A 13,885-nucleotide genomic window follows, 5' to 3' on the forward strand; every position below is an offset into this window, starting at 1 on the left:
ATAAGATCCCCTCATTTCATAAGTAAAGAAATGGGTGCTCAAAGATGTTGACTGAATTTCCCAAGGTCACCCAGACCAAATAGTGACAAGGCCAGGACCAGAACCCAAACCTCCTGGCTTCTAGTTCAATGACTTTTGTGTTACTCACGTGGGTAAGCCATTAGGAACCCAGGCTTTGAAGTTGCTAATTGATTAAACGGTCCTCAACTTTGGACTCCAGTTGGCAAAGATACCAGGCCTGCAGCAGCTGAGTTTTGGATGTCTGCAGAGTAACTGAGAATGAAACCACATGCCTAAATATTTTTACTGCATTGAGTTCTGACAGCTCACATAGCCTGACCTTAATTATTAAGATTACCAAGATAATTGATTTAATGAGGAACAGAGAGCACTACAGTGCAGCCAGCCAAAAAAGCTTTACATCCTGCAGGGAAGCTAGCAGAGTCCTGCTGCTCTTTGTGGGGAAGGGAGTTCTTTAAGGAAGGGTTGGTAAAATTTCCTTAGGGAGGAAAAAAATTGATGCTGCAGCTGAATCAATGGTATGGTTTATGCACAAAATTGGTTTTAGGGAGCAGGTCCTCAGTGATGAAATTAGATCTAGCCAGGGAGTTGAGTGTTTATGGCCCTTTTTCCTCTCCCATCTTCTTTTTCAGAAATTGTTCCATCCCCAGTAGAGTTTTTCATGTTTTCACTTGACAGCAACATCTTTGGGGAGTTTGGAAAAAAAGATAGAGTGAAAGGTTCTCTCTCAGTGTGGTTTTGCAAATGTACATTAACCACTGGCTGGGTGTTCCAGTTCAGTGGTATTGGGTGATTGAAATTCTTTTCTTTCTCTGCAGCTTAAAAAAAGAAAAAGAAATCTTTCTCTTTATAGCACTGAGATATGAATAACTGAGCTGGCTAAAAAAAATTTTTTTGTTGTTCAGTCATGTCCAACTTTGTGACCCTATTTGGGATTTTCTTGGCAAAGATACTGAAGTAGTTTACCATTTCCTTCCCTAGCTCATTTTACAGATGAGAAAACTGAGACAAGCAGGATTAAGTGACTTGCCCAGAGGCACACAACTAGTAGGTGTCTGAGGCCAGATTTGAATTCAGGAAGATGTATGCCTGACTTCTAGCCCAGTACTCTATCCACTGCACTACCTAGCTACCAATAAAAAAAAAATTAGCTGTCTGTCTATTGCTGCTCCATAGGATGGAATTTATATCTCCAGTATCTGCCCTGGAGCTGGAAACATTGTCGAGATGCTGGCAAATACATTTTTGTAGGGTCATTTTGGTTATTCTCACTATTGATGAAATTAAGATAAGATTATCCATTTTGGCTCTGAACTTTTTTATCTATCAACTTAAAGATGCAAACCTTTTAACAAATGAACCTCATATCATTTTAACCTCAGAAATATATTTGTCAGTTTTCAGAAGTGCTCAAGCCAATTTGAAATCTAGAAGGTGGGAAAACCAAGAGAAAAAAGACTCACTGGAAAGAATACAAAGGACTCCAATTATTGACACAAGTAAGGGGAAATATCCACTCCTCAACTTTGGGGATCTAAAAACAAGATGACTCTAGGGATTGCCAATGGGCAATAGAGGCTTTTTATTTTAGGTCATCCCTAACCAATCCAGTCACAGTAAAGGCAGTTGAGGAGTGACTGAAAACCTTTTTCTAGCCAATGGGAAATAATTTTTTGAGTTGAATTATCTCTTTTTAATGATTCACAAGCCCATCACCCTATCCATAAACCCCCAGCACAATTGAGGGTCTGAGATTTTATTCTTTGGAAACATTTACTGGGGTCAAATTGTCTCTGTCTGCCATATAGGAGTCTTCCATTTATATCTTCAAGATTTTAGAACCCTTTCTGGCAATATGAGATTAGAATAAATCTGGGTTAGTCAAGGAATCAATAGTCTTGGGGACAGAAGAACTCCATTGTCCAATATAAAGTTTAGGTTAGTAATAAACTCAGGGGAAACATGGGATAAACTCTAAGCATCTACTTTTGCTGCCCATATAATTTTCTTTGGGAGAACAAAGAGAAGATCTTGGCTCTATTAAACTGTCATTCTGGTAACTGTCAATGTGAAGAATAATACTTTCGGAAATGTGAAATTGTGACTGTCTTATTTCAACTTTCCCCCCATTCTTTGATTCATTCAATGAATATTTATCTTGTGCCCTCAGGAATGTGAAACTGATATATCAGGTACTTAGAAGTTAACTGGTCTTATCTTAATTTTCCTTTCCATAAACATTTATATTCACAGCATCAGTATCACAATCTATAGCTGATTGATTTGGAAGTCATGTGCTCCTCTGAATTCTATTTCTACAAGCTCCTGTGATTTGATAAACAAGATCCAGAAAAGTTTCTTGCCCACAGTTTGTGGGTGTGGTGATGTGGAAAGGGAACAAGTGGGACCCTGGGGAGCACTGAAGAGAAAAAAAAAACAAATGGAAAGATAAAACCTAACTGTACATGAGCAGAGTGCATCTATCATCACCCTTCTGGAAGATTGGTTCATTAAACTCAAGTAACTACTTTTACCAGCCCTGTCCTACACTTATCAGTGCTAAAGGATAATTTATTTAATACTGTGGCCATTAGCAAAATAAAGTCTTGATGTTTGGACTCATGGTTTTGGTTCAGAGCTGTGACTAGGGTTGGATGACCAGACTTTGCCCTAGACAATGACTTAAGGGAAGGGGTACTTCAGACACTGGAAAAGACTAAGGCAGTCAAGTCTCTACCAGTAAAGGTCTGGGGAAGAGAGAAAGAAACCCTCTTTTTTTCCCCCATAACTATGCCCAAGGTTGGACATACTCTTCTGGGGCTTTCCTGACTTTTCCCCATGCCCAGGGAATGGAGAACTCAGGTAGACACCTCTCTGCCCCCTCCCACTGAATGGAATTTGCCTCAGGTGCCAGGATTCCTAGCCATGTTTTGATTAATTATAACAATTCTTATATTCTCTCAGTGTGATTTTTTTTTTCTCCTCGGCCAACCTGACTTCTGACTCTGAGCTCTGAAACCCTGTTCTGATAATCCTGGGCATGTAGCCACAAAGTATGCCATTTGATGTTGGACCCTACTGGGACATCATAAGTATTAACAAGCATATATGGAAACTCAGTTTCCATTTGCCTGTGATGCTGTGTTACAATGCCTCTGCCCAAAAGAGTAGCTCACTGACATCATCTTTGGTCTTTTAAAAGTTTGCCATCAAAATTTAATTTTAGACTCCACATCTGAAATCAGTGCTAAAAGACAATTTAAAAAAAAATTTACATCCAAGTAACTTTTCAGGAAAATAACTATTTTTACAGAGTGTGATTATTTTCAAAGAGTTTCTATTTAAACATATTTTTCCAACATGAAATGAAGGAAGTTCCCTCCAGGTCTGTTCAACCCTCTAGCAGGAAAGGCCTGAACTCTAGGGCCTTCTAATTCTATTTCTAACTTTAAACTGTTACTTGGATGAAACCATTATTGCTCTGTTTGGAAGACTCTTCAAATCGAAAAGTTCTTTCTGTCAAGGATTCGGGAAGTGCTTTCTGGATGTTGCTCTGGACTCTGTAAGAATGATAAAGAAATGTAAGGCAATGTACCTCTCCCCAAGAAGCATGCAATCTAGGTAGAAACAGTGAAGGACACAAAATAATAATATTTTGGCTGAGAAGACATCATCATCATAATAGCATTTAATATAGCACTTTAAGGTTCACAAAACAGTTTATAAATATCTCCTTTTAATCATACAATAACCACTGGGAGTAGACATTATTATTTCAATCTCCATTTTACAGAAGAGGAAACTGAGGTTAAATGACTTGCCCAGAGTCACACAGCTAGTGAATATCTGAGGTTGGATTTGAACTCGGTTCTTCCTGATTTTAAGTCTTCCTGAAAATCAAATCTAAACTAATCATAAATCTAAGCCCATATATACAAAACAATCAGCAACAACATTGTGGCAAATAGAAATTCAACAAATTAGGAGGTCTTTGTAGGCTGAGATAACAAAGAAAGGCCTCCCAGAAGAAGTGGAATTTGACCTCCCCCTCAGCATCGAATTCTGGAGAATACAAGGGTTAAAATGTAATTTAAATTTAGAACTGGGGTTCTTAACCTATTTTGTATGACGGATCCCAGTCTTCCAGAAGGTAGTGATAGACGCACTCTGCTCCTGTACAGTTGGGTTTTGTTTTTTGGTTTTTATTCTCTTCAGGGTTCCACTCATTTCCTTTCCACATCACCACTCTGGTGAAGACTATGGACTCTTTATCAGACTAAAATTTTTAAGCAAATAAAACAAAATACATTAAATTACAAAGGAAACCAATTGTCACGAGATAGCTAGATGGCACAGTGGATAAAGCCCTAGACCTGGAGTCAGGAAGACCCAAGCTCAAATCTCACCTCAGATACTTACTAGCTGTGTGACCCTAGGCAAGTCACTTAACTTCTCTCAGTTTCCTCAACTGTAAAACAAGGATCATAATAGTGCCATCCTTCCAGGATTGTCATGAGGATCAATGAGCTGATATTTGTTAAGTGGTTAGCACATGAATGTTAGCTATTATTGTCAAATACAGTTTATAATATTTTTATATTAAAATAAGGTTTAAGATTTTTTTTATACAAGTTGGCAGGCCCCAGATTAAGAATCTCTACTCTAAAAAACTCTTTTAAAGTTGGATCTCTGGTACACAGTAACAGCCACTTTGTTAGATGACTAATTATGATAGACTTAGCTCTTCTCGGCAATGCAAGGATCTCCAAAAGTCTCATGATGGAAAATGCCATGCACATCCAGAGAAAGAACTGTGGAGTTTGAGTGCAGATTGAAGCATACTATTTGCTGTTTTTTTCCCTTCTGTTTTGTTTCTTCTTTTTTGTGGTTCCTCCTATTGTTCTAATTCTTCTTTTCATGACTAATGTAAAAATATGTTTAACAGGAATGTATATGTAGAGCCTATATCAGATTGCAAGCCATCTTGGGGAGGAAGGTGGAGAGGGAGGTAGGGAGGGAGGGGGAGAAAATTTAAAACTCAGAAGCTTATGGAAGTGATTGTTGAAAATTAAAAATAGATTAATTAATAAAAAAAAAAGTTGGATCTCTGCCCCTTAGCATCTCAGTATAGGATTCATCTCAAATGGGTTTGTATCCTGATGTTATTTTACAAAATTGTTTGTGTCAGAGGATTAACATTGATTGCACTGTCTGTTAAGAACAAGGTTGTGGTCAACTACAGCCAAAGTGATTGTAGATGAAAGTCATACTGGGTTCTTCCAGCTTAGGATTTCCATGGTTTGCATTAAGTGGCCTTCATGGAGTGAAGAAAGGCCTCTCTATTGTTACTTCTATCACAGAGATATCTACCACTAGGCAATCTCTCTTAGTAATGGGGAACTGAGCTGTTGTGATGGATCAGATGTGTGGTTCTGAGACCAAATCTGTTGGATACATCATCAATCACTCAGGTTTCCTAGGAGATATTACTCTACATTCTATTTCCTGAACCATTCGTATCCAACCATGGGTCACATAAGAGCCCGATGAAATAAATAGACCAAATGATTTCCTGGGTAACTGTACTCCCTGGAGGTACAAGGGGGTAGAGCAGCCTGCATAGACCACAATAATGAAGAAAACAGAAAAGGAAATCCCAGATGACCAGGGCCAAGCTTTTATAGACTTCTTAGGGCCAAACCTCCCCCTTTTTCCTTACTTTCTCATACATCTCAATGCAGCTCCCACAAGGGTTGGGCCAGTCTCACCAAGGTACATCAACAATGAGGACACCACAAAACTGCTTTAAACATGTCCTCCTTATTGCTCATCTCTAGTGCCCAATCCCAACTGAGCTCCTCCACTATCATGCTTATTGCTAAAAACCCATAATCCCCTCTTCATTCTGTGGGCTTATTCTCCTGCTTTGTTGTGTTGTGGTTTTAACAGCAACAACATAACAAACAGAACTGTGTGGTGGCTGTGAAACTGTCTGACAGTCCTTACCACAACAATAAAATCCACAGTACAAACACTCTGGCTTGCAAATTGTCTGTGTTTGCATTGTTAGCTATACAGTCTCCTGGGTGACCTCCACACCCAAAACATTTGTGTAAATGTCTTGGGACCTGTATTTTATGTCCCTGTGCCCCGTTTTATAAATGAGGATCATTGCATTTGACTCCGTACCTCCCTAAGGGTATGTATCATATTTTAAAATAACAAGTAGTGTGCTTACTGTCACTCTTCTCATCAATTCCATGTAATAAGCACAAAATAGTCAGCAATGTGAACATATGCTCCCAGCCCATGTGACATATGGACTGAGAGAATCTCTGAGAGGAGCCAAAGGCAAGGCGCATCTCCAACTTCTGCTTCCTGCAGAACCAGTGGTTTGAAGTAGTGATCTCAGAAATAATGGCTCATTGACCACCCCTGAACCTTTGCTCACATCTGCTTCCCTATACCTGGCATGCCTCCCCATCCTCTGCACTTAGCTACCTTTCCTCCAAAGACTAGCTTAACTGGCACCATCTCTGTGAAACCTTCCCTGATCCTCCTCAGCCCATGCTCACTCTTGTGAAGTTATCAGAATACTTTCCTACTCTTTCCACCATCATGGCACCTCCCAAACATCACTGTCTTGCTAATTACCCTTTTATATTAATATTCTATCTTCCCAGGTACATTATAAACTCCATGGTGCCAGAGACTGTCTTTTGTAGGCTCACGTGATGAACAGAATTTGAAGCTGGAAGTCACTTGGAGGGATCATCAGGTCCAGCCCTTTTATTTTATACATGAGCAAACAGACCCACAGGGTTTAGGTGACTCACCCAAGGTTATAAAGATAATAAGTCCAATCCAGTCCCTTTGCAGTAGTTTGGGGACTCTAAGGAATTTCACAAAAGAATTGGCCTGAGGCCAGTAAAGCCTTAAATTAATTGGTGTTCATTGTCACTGGCTTCCCAGGCTTTCTTTAAGTTCCAACTAAAATCCCACATTCTATAGGAAGCCTTCCCCAATACTTCTTAATTCCAGTGCCTTCCTCTGTTAATTATCTTTTATTTATCCTGTATGTAGCTTGCTTCCTATATATTTGTTTGCATATTGTCTCTCCCATCAGATTGTGTGCTCTTTGAGGGTAGGGACTGTCTTTTGCCTCTTTTTGTATTCCCAGCATTTAGAATAGTGACTGGCACATGGTAGGCACTTAATAAATGTTTATTGATTGATTGATACAAGGATGACTTAAGCAAACACTTAAAGAGTTGGTAGCGCCTGCCCTGGAGGAACAAGAAAAGAGTTCAATCAGGATAACAATGACACCTTTACATTAGACTAGCAGCAAACATCACTATATCCAGGTAGCAGCCCATATACATCTACACACACTAGGGCAGCACCAACCTCCTTTGGAACTTTTCTTTTTCTGTGGAGGACATCACCGTCCTTCTAGTCACCCATGCTCACAATCTCTAAATTATCTATTTTTTTTTAACTTTTCCTCACCCCCACCATATCTAATCAGTTGCCAATTTTGGTCAATCATATCTCCACAACTCTTGCAATTGTCACCTCCCCACTCACACTACCACTACCCCAATTTTTCATCATTTCTCATGGAATTTTGTTATAGCCTTCTAATTGGGCTGCTGCCTCAAGTCTCTCCCCTCTCCTCTCCATTATCCACATAGCTGCCCAAGTACTTAAAGTTTCTATCTGACCACATCAAGACCCTGCTTGGGAAGCTCCATTGGCTCACCATTGCTTCTAGGATTTATTACAAATGTGAGAGATGATCTCTCAAAAGTGAAGCCTCATCAGGGGATCAATAGTTCTTGTTAATATATCTTGATTGTTGCTTTCAAAATCCTGCCCTGCTCAGACCCTGTTTTTTTTTTTAAATGCTTAGCCAAAAGAATAGCCCTGCCCCCAACCTGAACTGCTTGCCCTTTGAAAAGCTTCCTGCCTTTTCTTGTCTCTGGGATAAGGGGGAAGGGGGTTAGGGAGGGGAAATTGCAGTAAATTTCGGTTTCCTAGGAATTACCTAACTCATGGGAATTTGGCCCTAAACCCCGTCCTGATAACCACACCACTGCTATGTCAGCATTAGGTTTACTAAATAAGGACATGTATGTTTGGATTGGCTATACCCTGTTTCCTTGTTCTTTGTCTTTGAATTTTTCCCAAGAATGTAAGCCCGTCTCCCAGCTAATGGGATAGGAAGATTTTTCCGCACCCAAGAATGTAAGCTCACCTCCCCAGCCAATGGGAATAAGAGATAGTGGTGGGTGGAGGTTTATTTGTGGGTATATAATCTCATTTCGCTTTCTGTGCCTTGCCTCTCTCCTCCTGGAAGTGTATCGGGGGGAGCAGACGCCCCTTCTCTCCAGATTGTAATAAAAAGTAACTTTTGCTTCCACCTTGAGAAGTCTCTGAGTTTAATTGATTTAAAGTCACTGTCTCACACACAGACCACTGTGCTGGGCATTTAAATCTCATTACAATCCAGTCAGATTTGCTGGGGGCAGAATCCTCAGCTTCCTCAACCCAAGTGCCATCTTGTACACAAGGCCTTTCTTGATTCCCACCAGCTGCCAGCTTTTAGCTACCCACAGGAAAGAATGGCATTCCCCAGTGGGGCTAATACTGACCTGTTCTTCTCCTTCTCCTTTAGACTCCCAACTCCCAAAAATGCTTTGAACTAAAAAAACTTTCAAGGTAAGAACTGGACGCTGGAGTCCCAGGGATAGATTACCAAAGGAAAATGTTGCTTTCCTTTCTTATCATCTCTTGTTATCTTTATACATTTTTATCCTAGGTGTTTGAATCTGAAAACAAGATCAGTCTTGACCTGTTGGATTGCCTTTTCAATGAGGTATGAGGAAATTACAGGCATTTTGGTGAAATCCTCAATCAGGAGCCATTCAAATGCTATTGAATGAGATAGAGATAAAGAAAATCTCAACCACATCATAATTCTCATGAAATGGCTTCCCCTATATCTCTAACTATAATTATTATTAAAGTCAAGGAAAATGGTACCAGAACAAAAATATTTAAAGCAAAATCTTGGATATGGCCTAAGAAGAAGCTATCCTGTTTTCCTTATTTCTGTTAGTAGTCCCTGATGGCTGTTGGGAATAGCTCAGTCTCTGGACTTCATTCTATCTTTTAGTTTGGGGATTTTTAACTGTGGGGGAAAAAATTGCAGTGTGGTATTGTGGAAAGAGTATTGAAATTTGAAGAATCATCTGCCTAGCTCTCCCATTTACTATCCATGACCTTGTATACATATACAAGGTCCAGAACAAAAGCTCCTAGTTTTCATGGACTGGCTTCAATCTTAAAGGATTCTCATGCAGAATTTTCCCCTGAACTGTCAGAATTTGGTTTATTTTGCGCTCACTCTAGGTTACCCCCCAAAACATCAAAATTTGACTCATGTCTAGATTTCCACACCAATAGGAATTCAGATCCCAAGCAAGCACTCAAGTTAAAAAAAAATTAAACATAGGAGAGGCTAATTCAATTCTACTTAAAAACAAAACAAAACATAAATGTACCTGAGCCCTTAAACAGTACAGATAACTCTCATTCCCTGTCTGGTGAAACTGATCTCCCAGTGGTCTATGCAGTCCTTCAGACTTAAAGTTCGACCATAGGATTGAGAACCCACTATCTCTAGAAGGGGAAAACACTTAAGGTTGCTAGATAGCTATGAAAACTACCTATGGTGAGTTCCATCTTCTCCAGGACACTATATATAAGCTATTGACTTACCTGGTATTAAGCATCCAAGATTTCCTCATCAGTTAAATAAGAGACTTGATCTCTAAGCCTTTCCAACTTTAAATACTATCACAATAGGATTATAGATTTAGATCTGGAAGAGACTCTAGAGGTCATCTCATCCCCTCTTCTTAACTTTATCTGCTGCCTGCCTTCCTTGATTTCTACTGTCATTGAGAGGGTAACATTAGCTTGGTCAGCCTATTCACCTTTCATCTATAAAATGAAGAATATAGACTAGAAGGCCCCTGGTGGCAAACTTATAGCAAGACGTGGATAAGAGTTGCATGAATTGGTGGCCATGGATGAGTTATGATCTGCATTACTGGAGGAAACTTTCAAATTAATGAGATGACCAATATGTTTGAGTATTTCAAAACTGTATTTCATAGAGAGAAATGGTGAGCAGTCCCATTCACTATGACTAGTTATAAGAAGATAGCTGGTAAATGTTTTACAATCAGCTCTCCAGAAAAAAGAAAATATACACACAATATACTTGTGAGATTCTCATAAAGAAAACCAGAAGAAAAAAGGAAGTAGTGATTAAATGGAAAGATGACTCACAGACACTCCTTGAAAAGGTAGAGAAAATAATAATAGTTTTAATCATGTACCCAAAGTCAACGAGAAGCATCATGAGACTTGTGATTATATTGCATTACATGTTTTTCACAAGGTTTGCAAAAGGACAACTTGTTCAAGTCAAAATCATAAAAGATTCCTAGAAAAATGTAGCAATAGAGATCACCTTGCTCAACCACTGTCTTATTATTATCAAACAAGGTATAAAATAGGAAGGTGAGTACCCAGCATTTGCTAACATTATGGAAGATATCGAGTGCAAGGTACAGATAGGAAAAGAATTCTCTGGGTGATGTGGTCCCATTGGTGTTCCTACTTGTGGATGATATTGTGCTGATTGTGATAGCTCCTGGAACACTTCAATAATAATAACTCAAAAGAGTTTTACCTACTTATCTACACAGTAAAAATTAAGGGGTTTCTCTCCTTTCTTTCTAATGACTATTGACTAGATCATGATATATAATTATATGGACATAGAGAAGATCCATCACTAAATTTATCTCGGACTGACACTGCAGATGATCAGTGAGCTGGGTCCATATTTAGACAAGAAGGAGATGACTACATTGCCTTTGGTAAATTGAACAGTGCTTTCAATGACCCCAGATTCCTTCCTAAAACAAAGACCCATCTTTTTAATACCAGTGTCCTCCTAGTGATGCTACATGGAAGCAAGTCATGGAAAGTTGTAATCTCTGAAGAATAAAGTTGCAGATCATCCAAATGGCAATGGAGGAAAATATTGTGAATAGACTGTGACATATTACCAATGAAGAGTTACATAAGAAAAGTAGCATAAAAGATGCCATCAGACTTGTATGACTGCAAAAGGTGGTTAGCTAGTTGTTGAAGGAGAGTGAGAGATAAACAATGGACATTCCACTTGCTCCATTTTTACTTGTGTAATATCAAGAAACCTACAAGAACAGTTCCAGAACATTGGATAGACACTCCCTGCCACCTCCTTACTCCTTGGATTTATGGAAAGACAAGAAGAGTTGCATAGATAAAGAGAACAAGGGGCAGATTAGAGGAACTAGCCACATCAAAAAGATCATACCACCATTAAAGTATTGAAGTATAAAAATATAATGAAATATTATTTCCTCATAAGGGATTATTATTTATCCACATGTTATAATAAATAGAGAGTTGACCTCAGAGGCAGGAAGACCTAAATTCAATCCTGCCTCTAACACATGTTGACTATATGACCTGGGGCAAGCCGTTTAACCCCACAATGCTCTAGGTAACTCTAAGATGAAAAGTTGCATAAAAAGTGCAGACCTGCATTGATAGGGAGAGTTTCTGTACCCTGAAGTTCCCTATACCAACAGAATAATAGTTCACTCCTTATCCTGAAGGAATGACAAATATAAACAATTCAAAGAAGTATGGGAAGATATATAAAGTGGTACCGAATGAAGAAAGCAGAATCAAAAGAATAATATACACACTTACTATGATTGTGAAAATAAAGATAACATCAAATAGCAATAAAACTCATGTTAAACACAATGGATGGCATTAGTGCAGTTTTGTTAGAGTTAAGCACACTTTTGTTTCCTTTAATAGTAGAACATGGTTAAATCTTGGTTCTAGAAAACAGATAATGAAATGTACCTCTTTTGTCTCAGTAGAAAGGTTGGGGACTTTGGGGATAGAAGCTTGGCTACATTATCAAATAGTCACCATACTGGTTTTTCTTGCTTATCTTTTTCTCTATTACGAAAGAAGGCTCAATTCTGGGAAAGGGAGGGATGATATATACAGAAATGAAAGTGATGTAAAAACAAAAGGAAACAATAAAACATTTATAAGATAACAATAAAACAAAAAGCCTTTCATGAGAATAATTGCAGGTTATTCATTCACATCAGTTACAGAGGACAATAAGGTAAAAGTTCTATGAAGAACTTCATTAGACCATCCAAGTTAAATCAATATGCACTCTGATACCTGGTGATTTCAATGTCAAATGAGAATATGTGAGGATAGTGAAAAATATTTTTGAAAACATAAGACAGAAAGAAGGAAGGAGAGAGGCCAAAAACTTAAAGTCTACGTAGAATACACATTTCTCCATTGTTAATACTTTCTTCAAGAAAAACATTGGCAAACAATAGACATGGTCAGCATTAAGTAACATCAGGAAACGTGAAATTGAGTATATTTTAATAGACAAGAAATGACTCATCAATGATGTGGGAGTCATCCCTAAATTAGCTCTCTGTGTATAGTCAGACCACCAACTTATTAAAACAAAGATCAAAATTATTATGAAGCTGAAAGAAAGAAGGATAACGAAAACACATTTAGTCTTTGATTAAAACAACTCAATTCTGAGCTATTTAGACAAGTCATTGCTATGGAAAAATGAATGATGAAATGATATAGACACTGATTTTTAATAATTTTATGAAGATATTTCAGTTCAATAAGCATTTGTTATTTCAATAAACATTTATTAATTGCCTACTATGTGCTAGTCCCTGTACTAAGCACTGGGGATACAAAATGAGACAAAAGGCATTCCCTGTACTCAAGGAGCTCAAAATCTAACAATGTAATTATACATTTAAATTATGCAAATCAACTGTCATAAAACAAGATATTAAAATAGACTAAAAAGTTCCTTAGTAAACTTTTGTCTTGCCAAATGGAAAGAGGTGGTGGCCAAAAGCAATGCTGTTATAGAATATAAACTCTTTTGTAAAATCTCTTACTCCAACCTTTTTGGCTAGATGAGGCCCTTTAGGACCTTTAGCTAAAGGAAGTGAGGAAAAGCTTCAAAGAACTTAGAGAATATTGGACTTTTCATCTTCCCCTGAGTATCCTAGTGGAATTGCCAGATCAGCTGATGACAAAAGCATCTACATCCAATGCCAAGGACAGAAACTGCTCTAGGAGATCAGGGTGTTGGGATGAGTATCCTAGAGCTTACATGGGCTACATAAGAAAAATGGGGGGAAATCTGCAAATATTGTTATAACAAACTTTCTTCATCCTCAAGGATGGTGGTAGAGCCTCTCCATTTGGATTCTACTGTTACAGTCCCATACTCATTTTCTTAGAGGTAGGAGCAATGGCAAAAGAAATAAAGATAGGACAAGTAGCAGAACTAAACTTAGAGGCTGTATAAGGGATTAGTGTTAGAAGCATCATAATTGTGAGAGTGTTGAAGGATGAATTCATATGATATCTACAGGAGGGAAAGAAGCCAAAGGCATGGGAAAAAACTCAGAACTTATTAATGCTGAAAAAGGTGACTGAGAGGATATCAACCACTATCAACCCACATGCCTAGTTTTCCATCTATTTGACATTTTGTGAATCATCTACATACATATCGAGAACATTGTCAATGAAGATATCAGAAGAGGAGAGTTCACTTTTTGCAAGCAATATTCCACATTGGAGCACATTTTTACCATCACTTAATTGAAAGAATACAAGAGCTTACTATTCTTATTTTTTTGTT

At 38.3% G+C, this 13,885-nt stretch overlaps 1 long non-coding RNA gene across 1 annotated transcript in view; it reads right to left on the reverse strand.

The window, feature by feature from the left end:
• Window positions 1-3,234: 3,234 nt before the first annotated feature.
• The window catches only part of LOC144454427 (uncharacterized), a 33,018-nt gene continuing 22,367 nt past the window's right edge, over window positions 3,235-13,885 (reverse strand). The window contains exons 2-3 of the long non-coding RNA XR_013482772.1: window positions 12,028-12,149; window positions 3,235-3,581 (exon numbers count right to left, since the gene is read on the reverse strand). This is a non-coding gene — a long non-coding RNA (uncharacterized LOC144454427). The remainder of the gene's footprint in view (window positions 3,582-12,027; window positions 12,150-13,885) is intronic.

Source organism: Phascolarctos cinereus, unplaced genomic scaffold (assembly GCF_003287225.1).
Source record: "Phascolarctos cinereus isolate Bilbo 61053 unplaced genomic scaffold, phaCin_HiC Scaffold_726;HRSCAF=1367, whole genome shotgun sequence".
NCBI classification, from domain to species: domain Eukaryota; kingdom Metazoa; phylum Chordata; class Mammalia; order Diprotodontia; family Phascolarctidae; genus Phascolarctos; species Phascolarctos cinereus.